The sequence below is a fragment of the Salvia hispanica genome, chromosome 1 (assembly GCF_029641045.1).
Source record: "Salvia hispanica isolate PSC_SH4W2 chromosome 1, Shi_PSC_v1, whole genome shotgun sequence".
Classification (NCBI taxonomy): domain Eukaryota; kingdom Viridiplantae; phylum Streptophyta; class Magnoliopsida; order Lamiales; family Lamiaceae; genus Salvia; species Salvia hispanica.
Window position 1 is genome coordinate 39,380,035 of NC_142692.1, and position 13,192 is coordinate 39,393,226.

The window sequence follows — 13,192 nt, forward strand, 5'->3', positions numbered from 1 at the left end:
ATTGGACTATTTGTTGTAAGCAGATGGAACCGCAATTATCCAAAATAAAGCTATTGTGTTACAATCAATCAATCAATATATATATATATATAGTAGTGATATAGGACAAGTACTCCTTAAGTATATGAGTAGAGAACAAATTTCAACCACAAGATTAAGAAATCAAGGGCTGAAATTCAGCTTAGGATTTCAAAATTGATATAGAAAATTACTTCACTATAAACAAGAATTGGTTCACTATAAGTAGGCAGGGGTATTAACAAACAAAGCTGGGTAAAACATGAATTTCTCTCATTTAGATAATTTTTCTTCAGCCCGTCATCTCTTCTACTCAAATTCTCCATCGATTCTCCACCGATTCTCCTCTTCCGCTCGAATTCTTCATCGATTCTCTACCGGTTTTCCTTTTCTGCTCGAATTCTCTACCAATTCTCACTCATAAACAATGATTCTCTACCGTCGTCGTCGCCTTCTTCAGCGGGCCTAAAATTCATTTGATTCACTCCGTCGTCACTTCCATTGGTTGCTCATTCTGTCGTCGCCTCCTCGGGTTGCTCATTTTGTCGCCGCCTTCGATTCAACATACCTAATGCCTTCAATTCATAAACGTAAGTTCGTCGGCTTATCTATTCAAGGAACGATTCATTTAACCGATTTTCTTTGCATTTCACTTTAACGATGGAGTCCTGTTATGCTTATAGTGATGTAGTTAGTTAACAATGGAGTCGCATTATGACTATTCATTTCAGTTTACAATGAACTAGAATGTAGAAATGTAAGTTTACTCTTTTGACATATGAGTAAAGTATATTAACTCTACATAGAATCATATTATGATTATAGTGATGTATATAATACTTATAGTGAACTATACTATTGTGCTTACAGTGATTGTACGGTTTTGGTCTTACACTCACTATTTTGCCTTTGAGTGAATGATAGTGATGTATATGTTGTTTACTGTGATGTATATGCAATTTATCGTGAAGTATACGATGCTTAGAGTGAAGTATTCCATGCCTAGAGTGAAGTGTTTGTGATCCATGCTTAGAGTGCACTATTTTATCATTTCAGTGAAGTAAAATGTGTTTAGAGTGAAGTATTCCATGCTTAGAGTGAAGTGATTATGATCCATGTTTATAATGCACTATTTTTTCATCTCAGTGAAGTAAAATGTGCTTAGATTGAAGTATTCCATGGTTAGAGTGAAGTGTTTGTGATGCATGCTTAGAGTGCACTGTTTTTTCATTTCATTGAAGCAAAACGTGCTTAGAATGAAGTATTCCATGGTTAGAGTGAAATGTTTGTGATCCATGCTTATAAAACACTATTTTTTCATCTCAATGAAGTAAAATGTGCTTAGAGTGAAGTATTCCATAGTTAGAGTGAAGTGTTTGTCATCCATTCTTATAGTGCACTGCTTTTCATTTCAGTGAAGTAAAACGTGCTTAGAGTGAAGTATTCTGTGCTTAGAGTGAAGTGTTTGTGATGCATGCTTATAATACACTATTTTATCATTTCAGTGAAGTAAAATGTGCTTATAGTGAAGTATTCCGTGCATAGAGTGAAGTGTTTGTGATCCATTCTTATAGTGCACGGTTTTTTCATCTCAGTGAAGTAAAATGTGTTTAGAGTGAAGTATTCCATGCTTGGAGTAAAGTTTTTATGATCCATGCTTATAATGCACTATTCTTTCATCTCAGTGAAGTAAAATGTGCTTAGATTGAAGTATTCCATGGTTAGAGTGAAGTGTTTGTGATGCATGCTTAGAGTGCACTGCTTTTCATTTCAGTGAAATAAAACATGCTTAGAGTGAAGTATTTCATGCTTAGAGTGAAGTGTTTGTGATCCATGCTTATAGTGCACTATTTTATCATTTCAATGAAGTAAAACGTGCGTAAGGTGAAGTATTTTATGCTTAGAGTGAAGTGTTTGTGATCCATGCTTATAGTGAACTATTTTATCATTTCAGTAAAGTAAAACGTGTTTAGAGTGAAGTATTCAATGCATAGAGTGAAGTGTTTGTAATCCATTCTTATAGTGCACGGTTTTTTCATCTCAGTGAAGTAAAATGTGTTTAGAGTGAAGTATTCCATGCTTAGAGTAAAGTTTTTATGATCCATGCTTATAATGCACTATTCTTTCATCTTAGTGAAGTAAAATGTGCTTAGATTGAAGTATTCCATGGTTAGAGTGAAGTGTTTGTGATGCATGCTTAGAGTGCACTGTTTTTTCATTTCATTGAAGCAAAACGTGCTTAGAATGAAGTATTCCATGGTTAGAGTGAAATGTTTGTGATCCATGCTTATAAAACACTATTTTTTCATCTCAATGAAGTAAAATGTGCTTAGAGTGAAGTATTCCATAGTTAGAGTGAAGTGTTTGTGATCCATTCTTATAGTGCACTGCTTTTCATTTCATGAAGTAAAACGTGCTTAGAGTAAAGTATTCCGTGCTCAGAGTGAAGTGTTTGTGATGCATGCTTATAGTGCACTATTTTATCATTTCAGTGAAGTAAAATGTGCTCATAGTGAAGTATTCCATGCATAGAGTGAAGTGTTTGTGATCCATGTTTATAGTGCACTATTTTATCATTTCAGTGAAGTAAAACTTGCTTATAGTGAAGTATTCCATGCATAGAGTGAAGTGTTTGTGATCCATGCTTATAGTGCACTGCTTTTCATTTCAGTGAAGTAAAACATGCTTAGAGTGAAGTATTTCATGCTTAGAGTGAAGTGTTTGTGATCCATGCTTATAGTGCACTATTTTATCATTTCAATGAAGTAAAACGTGCGTAGAGTGAAGTATTTTATGCTTAGAGTGAAGTGTTTGTGATCTATGCTTATAGTGCACTATTTTATCATTATAGTGAAGTAAAATATGCATAGAGTGAAGTATTTCATGCATAAAGTGAAGTGTTTTGTGATCCATTTCAGTGAAGTAAAATGCTAAGAGTGTATAGACCTTAGAGTGAAGTATATGATGACTGTTACTATGGTGAGCGGGAACAAGATTGGAAATGTATTGGCTAAAAGAAGCAGCAAGGGAATACTCCAAAGGCTAAGAGCAAAGTATTGCAGAGCATTAATGTTGTCGGAAACAAACCATGAATCATTGAATAACTTGGCAACAACATCAAAGCATTATCAAGAATGTAGCAACAACATGGAGATAGATGTGGAAAAATGATTGTAAACTTCAAGCGTTCATGACAATTTGTATGAAACTGATATAGTTCATAATATTTGTCATTTAGTTCAATATAGAGCTCATTCGTTTCAATTAAATTCAATATTATGTTGACTATTTACTTTACTGCAGAGCATATTTGCTTCACTATATAACAGTTTTACATCATTGTACACAAGAGTTACTACACTATATAATATTTCAACATCACTGTAAGTATATGTTCACAATGAATGAACCAAAACATGTAATTGAAATAAAAATCACTCAAAAGTGTACTAAAAATGAGTCATAAGTGCTCTACAAAGCGAACTATTTTGGTCCAAATCCTCACTGCCTCTGTTTTGCCTTCTCATTCCCCTTTTTGCAATTCCTCGAATCATGGTGTCCAATCTCAAGACAGTTTCCACATTTTCGACCTGGTTTCATTGATGACTTCATTGCTAACTCTTTCGATTTCTTCCTACTTACACTTCCCTTTGTACTGAGAAGGATGATGAACTTCAATAAAGTTCGAAACTTGTGAGCCATATTAAATCACTATAAAGCATACGAAATATACTTCAATTTATGCTCAATATACTTCACTATATGAACAATATGCTTCACTGAAATGAAAAAACAATATACTATAAAGCATGCTCAATATACATCACTGTAAGCATATACTAAGTTCACTACATGCTCAATATAATTCACTGAAATGAATAAAAACAGTACACTATAAGACATGCTCAATATACTTCACTGTAAGCATATTGTAGTTCACTGAATGCTCAATATACTTCACTGAAATGAAAAAACAATACACTATAAGCATGCAGAAATATACATCACTGTAAACAAATACTAGTTCACTAAATGCGCAATATACATCACAATATGCTCAATATTCTTCACTGAATTGAAAAAAAGAATACATCATACTCAATACACTTCACTGTAAGCATATTGTAGTTCACTAAATGTTCAATATACTTCACTGTGAGCATATAATAGTTCACTATATGCACAATATACTTCACTAAAATGAAAAACAGTAAACTAAACAATATTGTTTACTGAAATATCAAATATCAGTATAAACATCATATTTACTTCACTACAAACAATATTTACTTCAGTATAAAGTATATTTAATACACGATAGAGCATATTTACTCACTATAAAACATATTTACTACACTACAACACATATTGAGCATATTTACTTCACTGTTCGTCGCATATACTTCACTCTAGCGTCTTTTCACATCATCACAATCTAATCATGATGAGCAACAATATTTAATTGATAATAATTGATAATTACCTTTAGATTCAGTTTCTCATTCCTCTCAAGATGAATCAGAATCGAAATAATCTTCCAACGAATGTATCGGAATTGAATCCATGTGATAAGGAATCCAGACGTCGCATTTTGACGGGGAAGCGACGTTGCGATCAAACGTGAACGAATTTGGATGAATTTGGTTCAGAAATCGCACAACACAATTCACGTCGATTCTGTGAACAAATTTGGTTGAATTTGGAAGAAATCGGCGCTTGAATTAAGAAGAAATCAGCGCTTGAATTTTGGAAGGGCGCTTGAATTCAGAAGAAATCGATGCTTGAATTTTGGAAGAAATATGCGCTTGAATTCAGAAGAAATCGGCGCTTGAATTTTGGAAGAAATTGCAATTTGAATTTGGGAGAAATCACGTTGAGTTTGAGATATTGAATTCATGTTGATATACTAATTCCAAAAATGCCCTTAGGCTATTATTTTTAACAAAAATCTGGAAATTTGTTTAACCTACAAGATTAAATTGGAGTAACAAGATATGTGGCTGAGATTTATTCTCTAGTTATACACTTAAAATTAGTTAGACCTTGATCACTCCTATATATATATATATATATATATGTGAAAGGAGTCTTAAATTTTTTTTAAAAAATGTCATTTTTAACTTAAAATATGGAGTATTTATTAATTAAAATTATTTTTTTAATAGGTTACGATTTAAAAGGTCAAAAAAAAGTTATAACTCATTTATAGCTAATTTAATTATAACAAATAACATTAGACTCAAAAAGTCAGTCATGCGATAAGAAAGCGAAAAACCACCAATCTTCATATATTCGACGCATAAAATGATGGTTTTGATAAATTGGACACCATCTTGAGGACTGACGTTGCATGCGGTTGGAGAGCTGCAGCGGATGTTGGCAGCGCCGATGGTGCAGTCAGGGCCAAGTTGTTGGACGTTGTTGCTCAGTCCTTGAAGCTTTCAATATACACTATTGTTGTTTATAGTACTAATTAAACATTTTCATAATACTTTTTTTTTTTTGATTTATTCTGCATGTAAGGTGAAAATTATACGGGAATCATGAGAAATAAAAAATCTTTAGTATAGGCATACGAAGCATATCTAGATTTTTATAGAGAAAAAAATCTAGATATAAAATATTAAAGAATCTAGTAGAAAATTTTAGAACATGAAATGAATGTGGATAGTTGTACCATTTTCTAAAGAAGTTTGAATACAGATTTCTTTGTTATCACATTACCTCTCCTAAATTATTTCCCATATACATATATCTTACTCACTCAGTCTCTTAAAATATGTCTCATTTTTCCATTTTTGTCCGTCCCACAAAATTTGTCCCATTTCACTTTTTACCATTGGTTGTAGACCCATATTCCACTAATTCATTCCTACTTATATTTTATTATAAAACTAATATATTAAAGTAGTACTCACATTCCATTAACTTTTTCAACTCACTTTTCATTACATTCCTTAAAACTCGTGCGGATCAAAGTGGGACAATATTTGGGAGATGGAGGGAGTATATTCCAACATAGGCAATTGATGAAATGTATCTGCGATTACGTCTATAACATCTATCGATTACTTCTCCAATCACAACATGAGTTGGAATATATTGATCGAACAATCTATCATCTCTCCGCAAAATTGCAAAGTGTGTGTCATCTGGAAGCTCATAGGTTGCAATAGACGTCTCAATAGACGTCTGGGAGTGGGATGAAAGTATAGGTATTCTTTACTCGAAATATAGACAAAGCTTATGGAAGACTCACCTAACATGCCTACGTCGATGCAGCTAGTAAGAAAACTCTTAACTAACACCGGAGTTTCGTTGGGGAACATTTCCATCGCCATTCTCCGAGCCTTCTTCCGTCGTATGAAAATTCGAAGAAAACTAGTGTATATGATCCGAAGAATTGGAGGCGAACTAGCTTAATGCAAAACGCTTGCACAAATAAGTAAATTACCAATTAGCCCTATATTTTGCCTATATTCATAACTAACCACTTGTGTAGGCCATATTCCATTTTCATTTTCAATCGTATTTCACTTTTTAAATTCCCATCAATCGGGTCATCACAAATTCACCTTAGATACAACATTGAACGAAACTTGCTCTACCTAAAAATTATAGGAAACTAAAAACCTTAGAAAATAAATTAAAACCATAAATTTATATGCCAAAATCCAACATAGCTTGGAAACCACAGTTCCACAAATTCCACTGAAACCAAACATAAATTTACTAAGGGAAAACATGACTTAGAAAACACGTAACAAGAAAATGTAAAATCTCCAAAACAATTTGTTCTATCAAATTCTAGACCAGACTTAGCAAACACATACGAAATGTAAAATCTCCAAAATTATTTGCTCTATTCAACTGGAAACAGCAGCCAATCATCACCAAATTCAAGCACGTTGGAGAAGGAAATCACAAAATTAATAGTAAAGCAAAAAGAAGCTAGACAAACACTAATATATACTCCCTTCGTTCCACAGTAATAGAGGCGTTTCGTTTTGTGCACTCATTTTAAAAAAATAATAATAAATAGTTAAAGTGGAGAAAGAGTAAAATGAGAGAAAGAATATTTTAGATAAGACTCTTCACTACATTATTCTCTTTCTTACTTTACTCTAGCTCCATTTTAACTATTTATTATTATTTTTTTCAAAACGAGAGCTCAAAACTAAACGCCTCTATTACTGTGGAACGGAGGGAGTATATCTTTACTAGTATACTAAAGAGAATTTGCAAATTGCAACATAGAAGCAAGTACAACTTAATACTAGTAGTATACAAAGGGTGCATCACATAGGAGCATCCACAATAGCGGACGTCTGGACGGAAGAGCAACCGGCTAGCGGCTCGTCCGTTGCTGACGTCCACTATTGTAGTCGGCGAGCGGGCCACGGACGAGCGGTCATCCGTGGTGGGGGAGCGTTAGGCGTTAGCCGGTAGCTCGTCTGTTATTGTGGTGACACGACTGACGAGTAGACGGATGAACGCATTTTTTTATTTCGAGTGAACCCTGACATTTTCAGTGTGACACTGCAGGTCCCTCAGAAAAAAAAATCTCTGGAAGTCTCTAACCTTAAACATAATCACGTGTCATGTTTTTTTAGCTAATTTTCGGACCAAAATACCCAAATGCCTTTTCAGACATATTACCCTCAACATACCTACTGTGCAACACCTACACAATTTGCATACCTTGCCCAGTTACTTTTGTCAAATCATAATTCATTTCACTTCTCTCACTTGAATTCATTTTAAACGACTGTGTATGTATATGTATCTCTATTTTAAGATTTTGAAATTTAAAATTCATTTCACTTCTCTCACTTGAATTCATTCTCTCGTTTTCTTTCTGTACGGTCATCCTATAGCTGAGTTTGACATTGCAATTTGGGTGACTTGCACTCTGACCGGTAAGATGAATACTAGTAATGAACTTGGAATCTCCCTCAAATACTTCTCCGACGCCGGATCGTGGTCGTGGCTGGTGGCTTTGACTATGGCGACCTCCAGCTCCGGCGCCATGTTGCTCGCGACCTTAGCGATCCCGATGCTGGTCTGATCCTTCACCGCCCCGATCGCTTTCAGTATCGTGCTCGGCGCCATCGCTCTACCCGATCTCGCCGATACCCTACGCTAAGGGCATCCCCAACCATTCTGCAAAATGCATCTTTGGAGTAGAATTAAGCTCCAATCATATTTCATAACCAATCCCAAAACCGTCCTTTTTTGCGATATTGAACAGTATCACACCAAAAATGCAGTAGCACTGCCTACTGCATATTCAGTTTATGAACATTCTGAAATTGCAGTTGGATCCTTCAGCTTGTGTATTTTCGAATAAAGGCAAGAAGACTTGCCTTAATTTGTAGAGAATGTGTCGTCTGATGCAAAGTTTTTAGGGAGAAGATGGAGAACGGGGGAGAAGACGGATGGGGGAAGAAGATGAATAGAAACGGCGCTTTAATTTAGGTTTTTATAATTGTGGATATTAAATGGGATTTAATTAATGGGCTATTATTATAAAAAAAAATGCAAATACATCTAAATCAGTCGGTAAATTGATCAAATTTGCCAAATGATTTATTGATAATTGGGTATAACGATTACTTTGAAATTGTAAGGCCATCCGCAACGCTATCTCTTATCCGTCTTTTAAACGTCTCGTCTCTTCACTATTTATGGGCCCCACTGTACTTTTCAGCTCATCTCTTAACTAAGAGACAACACCTGCAACCCTCCATCTCTTAACCATCTTTTAACCATCTCTTAACTATTCATTCAATTTCATTTTTTATTTTTAATTCCAACAAATTCAATTAATAAAAAACACACTTCATTATAAATAAAATAAAATTACAATTTAAAATACATAAAAAAATAAAAAAGACATAATTAAAAAACTAGAAATTACAAATTGCACACTTAAACTCAAATAAAAAAAATGGAGGCAAAGAAGCAAAAGAAGGAGTTCTCTAGTGACGATCATCTAATGGTTGCCAAATTTTGCCCAAATGTGCTCCATTAGATCCTCCTGGAGTTGAGCGTGGGCGGTAGAATCACGTGTCCTTGCCCGAATAGACAACCGCTCTTGCAAAGACGGATGCACTCCCGTTCGAGGCGGACTACTTGCGGTTGAGCTTCCCGGGGTTTCAGGGTCGAACCAATTTCCCGCCTCAGGTCCTTCGTCGGCGACAATCATGTTGTGCAAGATTATGCACGTATACATGATGTCAACCATATTCTCTATAAACCACTGTCGAGCCGGGGCTTTGATAATGTTCCATCGAGCTTGGAGAACCCCGAACGCTCTCTCCACATCCTTGCGAGCAGACTCTTGCTTCTGCGCAAAAAGAGACTGCTTTTCGTCCGTAGGCCTGTTGAACGTCTTCACGAAGGTTGGCCACTTCGGATAGATGCCGTCGGCAAGATAGTACCCCATTTTATACTGGCGATTGTTAGCGACGAAGTTGATGGCCGGCGCTTTACCATTCAGAACTTCAGCGAAGAGGTCGGAGTTGTTGAGCACGTTGATGTCGTTGTTTGAGCCGGGGACCCCGAAATACGCATGCCAAATCCATAGCCGGTAGTCGGCGACGGCCTCGAGTATAACGGTGGGGTGGGTGCCTTTGTGGCCGCTCGTGTATGACCCCTTCAACGCCACAGGGCAATTCTTCCATTGCCAATGCATGCAATCGACACTCCCGAGCATCCCGGGGAATCCGTGCACTTGTTCGTGAAGACGGAGCAGAAACTGACAATCTGCGGTGGTTGGCTTCTTCAGAAATTCGGCGGTGAAGGCTGCCCGGACGCCTTTGCAGAAGTTCAACAAACAAAGTCGCCCAGTGGATTCTCCGACGTGCAGGTATTCGTCGAACGCATCCGCCGTTTGTCCAGTAGCAAGCTGACGGATCGCCGCAGTACATTTCTGGAGCGTCGTGTGGCTAGGACGGCCAACAGCGTCGAACCCTTCTCTGAAGAACTCTTCCCGTGCCGCCAATGTATTCGCGATATGCAAAAATAGCGGGCGTGACATACGGAAACGGCGACGGAAGTAGATATCTCCCCACACCGAGTTCGGACTGAAGTAATCACGTTCCAACCTTGCGGCGGCTTCCTCCCGGTTACGGTGGATGTATGTCCGGCGTTGCCTAGGAGGCGCGGCGGCTTCCTCCTCCCTACGTCGATCTGCTTCTAGCGATTCTTCCATTATTCGACGCATTTGCTCAAATGGATCCATAATTGATTAAATTTGGGAGAAGAAAAAAATAAATGAATGATTTTATAGAAGTGATTGGAGAGGAAAGAAAGAGAGATGAGAGAATAAACGTGTGTTTGTGTAAAATGGAGAATGGAAAAGAGTATATATAGAATATATAAAAAAAAAAAAAATTAAAAATATTACCGTTCAACGGTAATATTACCGTTTTATATTTTAATTTTTTTTTTTTTTTTGAAAAATCTGATTTTTTTTAAAAAAAAATTGAATTATGACGTCATAAATCCGACGCCCACTCGCGGGTCGGCGAGTGGGCGTCACGCCAGCAGCCCGCGCGCGCCACGTGGCGCCGGGGGCGTGTCTCGCGAGCTCGAGACTTGCCTCGCCGGGACGCGTTGGGCGTCGAGACATCTCGTCTCGTCGAGACGAGACGGGAGCCGCAACACTGTCTCGATGCCGTCTCGTCTCGTCGAGACGAGATCGAGTCCGCAACGAGGCAGCGTTGCGGATGCTCTAATATATTATCTGTTATATTTATTTAATTAAGTTTTATTTTACATTAAGTTTTAAATGAGTAATTATTATTTATTTTCACTTATACAATTTCTGATATTATATTTGACATGACATTATTTTTATAAAAATAACTTTGTAAATTAATGTAATTTAATTTAATTACCTTCTAAAGATGTCAACGCGCAGGCTGCCACTGCAGATTTTGTAATGTTTTGTCCAAAATGCCCTTTAAGGGCTGAAGGGTCTTTTAGTCAGACTAAACAAGATACGTGATTATGTTTAAGGTTAGAGGCATCCAGAGATATTTTTTTTTCTGTGGGACCTACAATGTCACAACTGGAAACGTCAGGAACTTTTGATGTAGTTCACTCTTTTTTTTTTGTTAGGACGTGGGTTAGTCCTAATACTAGAATGTTATTTCATAAAGTGGGAACAAGATAACGAGACCTATTTATAGTAGGGGTGGGTAAACGGTTTTCGGTTAATCGAGAACCGAATCGAAACCGGTCAGTTATCGGTTAACTGATAACCGACATTTACGGTTATCGGTTCGGTTCCGGTTTTAAGTTTTGCTAAAAGTCGGTTATCGGTTATAACCGACCGGTTATCGGTTATAACTGATAACCGTCGGTTATAACCGGTAACCGAATTAAATTCAATTTTAATTTCAATTATATGTTTATTTAATACTAGAATAAATTATAATTTACTTCAAACTTTGTCACAATGGAAGATATTGTAATTTATATCTAAATTTTGTCTAAATCAATGTCAAAAAAAGTCCATTTTAATTTGTGTCACTATCAATTAGAGTATTATACTTATAAATTTATATCTCAAAGTCAATAAAGTTCTTAAGAATTACTATTTTAATTTTAAATATAGAATAACCCTTCACCTATTATTGGAGACAAGTTTTTAAAGTATAGAATATAGATCATGTAAAGTTCAAGTCTTTTAAAGTGCCTAAACAATTTATATATTACTTTTAAATAGGAGTATAATAATAATAATAATAATAATAATAATAATAATAATAATAATAATAATAATAATAATAATAATAAAAGTAGATGAAAAGTTAAAAGTTAAAAGTTAAAACCATAAATAATTTTAAATTCAATTATATTTTTAATTAATAATAACAGAAATTGTAATTTACTTTTAAACTTTGTCACAATAGAAGAATCTGTAATTTACTTCCAAATTTTGTCAAAGTCTCATATTGCATATTTGCAATGTCAAAAAAATCTATTTTAGTTTGTTACCTATTAGTTATTTATACTTATAAAGTTATAATATATCAAATTCAATAAAGTTCTAAATATATTCTTAAAAACAAGATCTCTCAATGTTAACAAGTGCTTAAGCAATACTACTATTTTAAAAATAAGATAACCTTTCACTTATTATTAGAGAAAAGTTTTCAAATTTTAGATCATTTAAAGTTTAAGTCTATTAAAGAGCCTAAAAAATATATCATATATGTATTGCTTGTAAATAGGAGTATAATAATAATAATAATGATAATAATAATAGTAATAGTAATAGTAGTAGTAGTAATAATAATAATAATAATAATAATAATAATAATAATAATAATAATAATAATAATAATAATAATAATAATAATAATAATAATCTGTAATTTACTTCTAAATTTTGTCAAAGTCTCATATTGCAAATTTGCAATGTCAAAAGAGTCTATTTTAATTTGAATTAATTTATTATGGTGTAGGATAAAATTGAATGATTATGACTAAAATGCAAAAAAATATGATAAAAAATTTGACGTTTTCGGTTTTACAATCATGCAGAAATGCGTAGAATTGAGAATACACAAAATCAATTAACAATCTTTGTGAGAAAATTTCAGAATTTTATATATTATAGATTGAATCATTGAATTGAATGATTGATCATTGAAGGATGACCGTGAAATAGTTAATTCAACTTTCGGTGATAAACTAATAGTATGATTAGGTGTAGGTTGAGTTATTTATCACAACCTTAATCATGCAAAATATACATTTGAATAAGTTAAATCAATTCGGTTAGTTCGGTTATAACCGAAAACCGACCGGTTCTAACCGAGTCGGTTAATTAAGTAACCGAACCGAAGATCGGGTCGATTCCGGTTAGTTTTTTGAAGGCATTTTGGGATCGGTTAACCGACAAGTCGGTTCGGTTATTAACAGAACCGACCGAATAACCAGCCCTAATTTATAGGCTTGATCAGGATAATCGAAGGCGGCGGATTTGGGCAGCAGAGGGGAATATGGTGAAATTGAACAGCGGCGAATCAAAGTGGTGAAGGGGCGGCGCCTCCGTCAGGAAACTACCGGCTTAATAAAGCTCATAAATTGCAACTTTTTCTTGTTATTTGAAAACATATACTCTCTCCGTCCCGCTTTAGGAGTCCCGGTTGAGTCG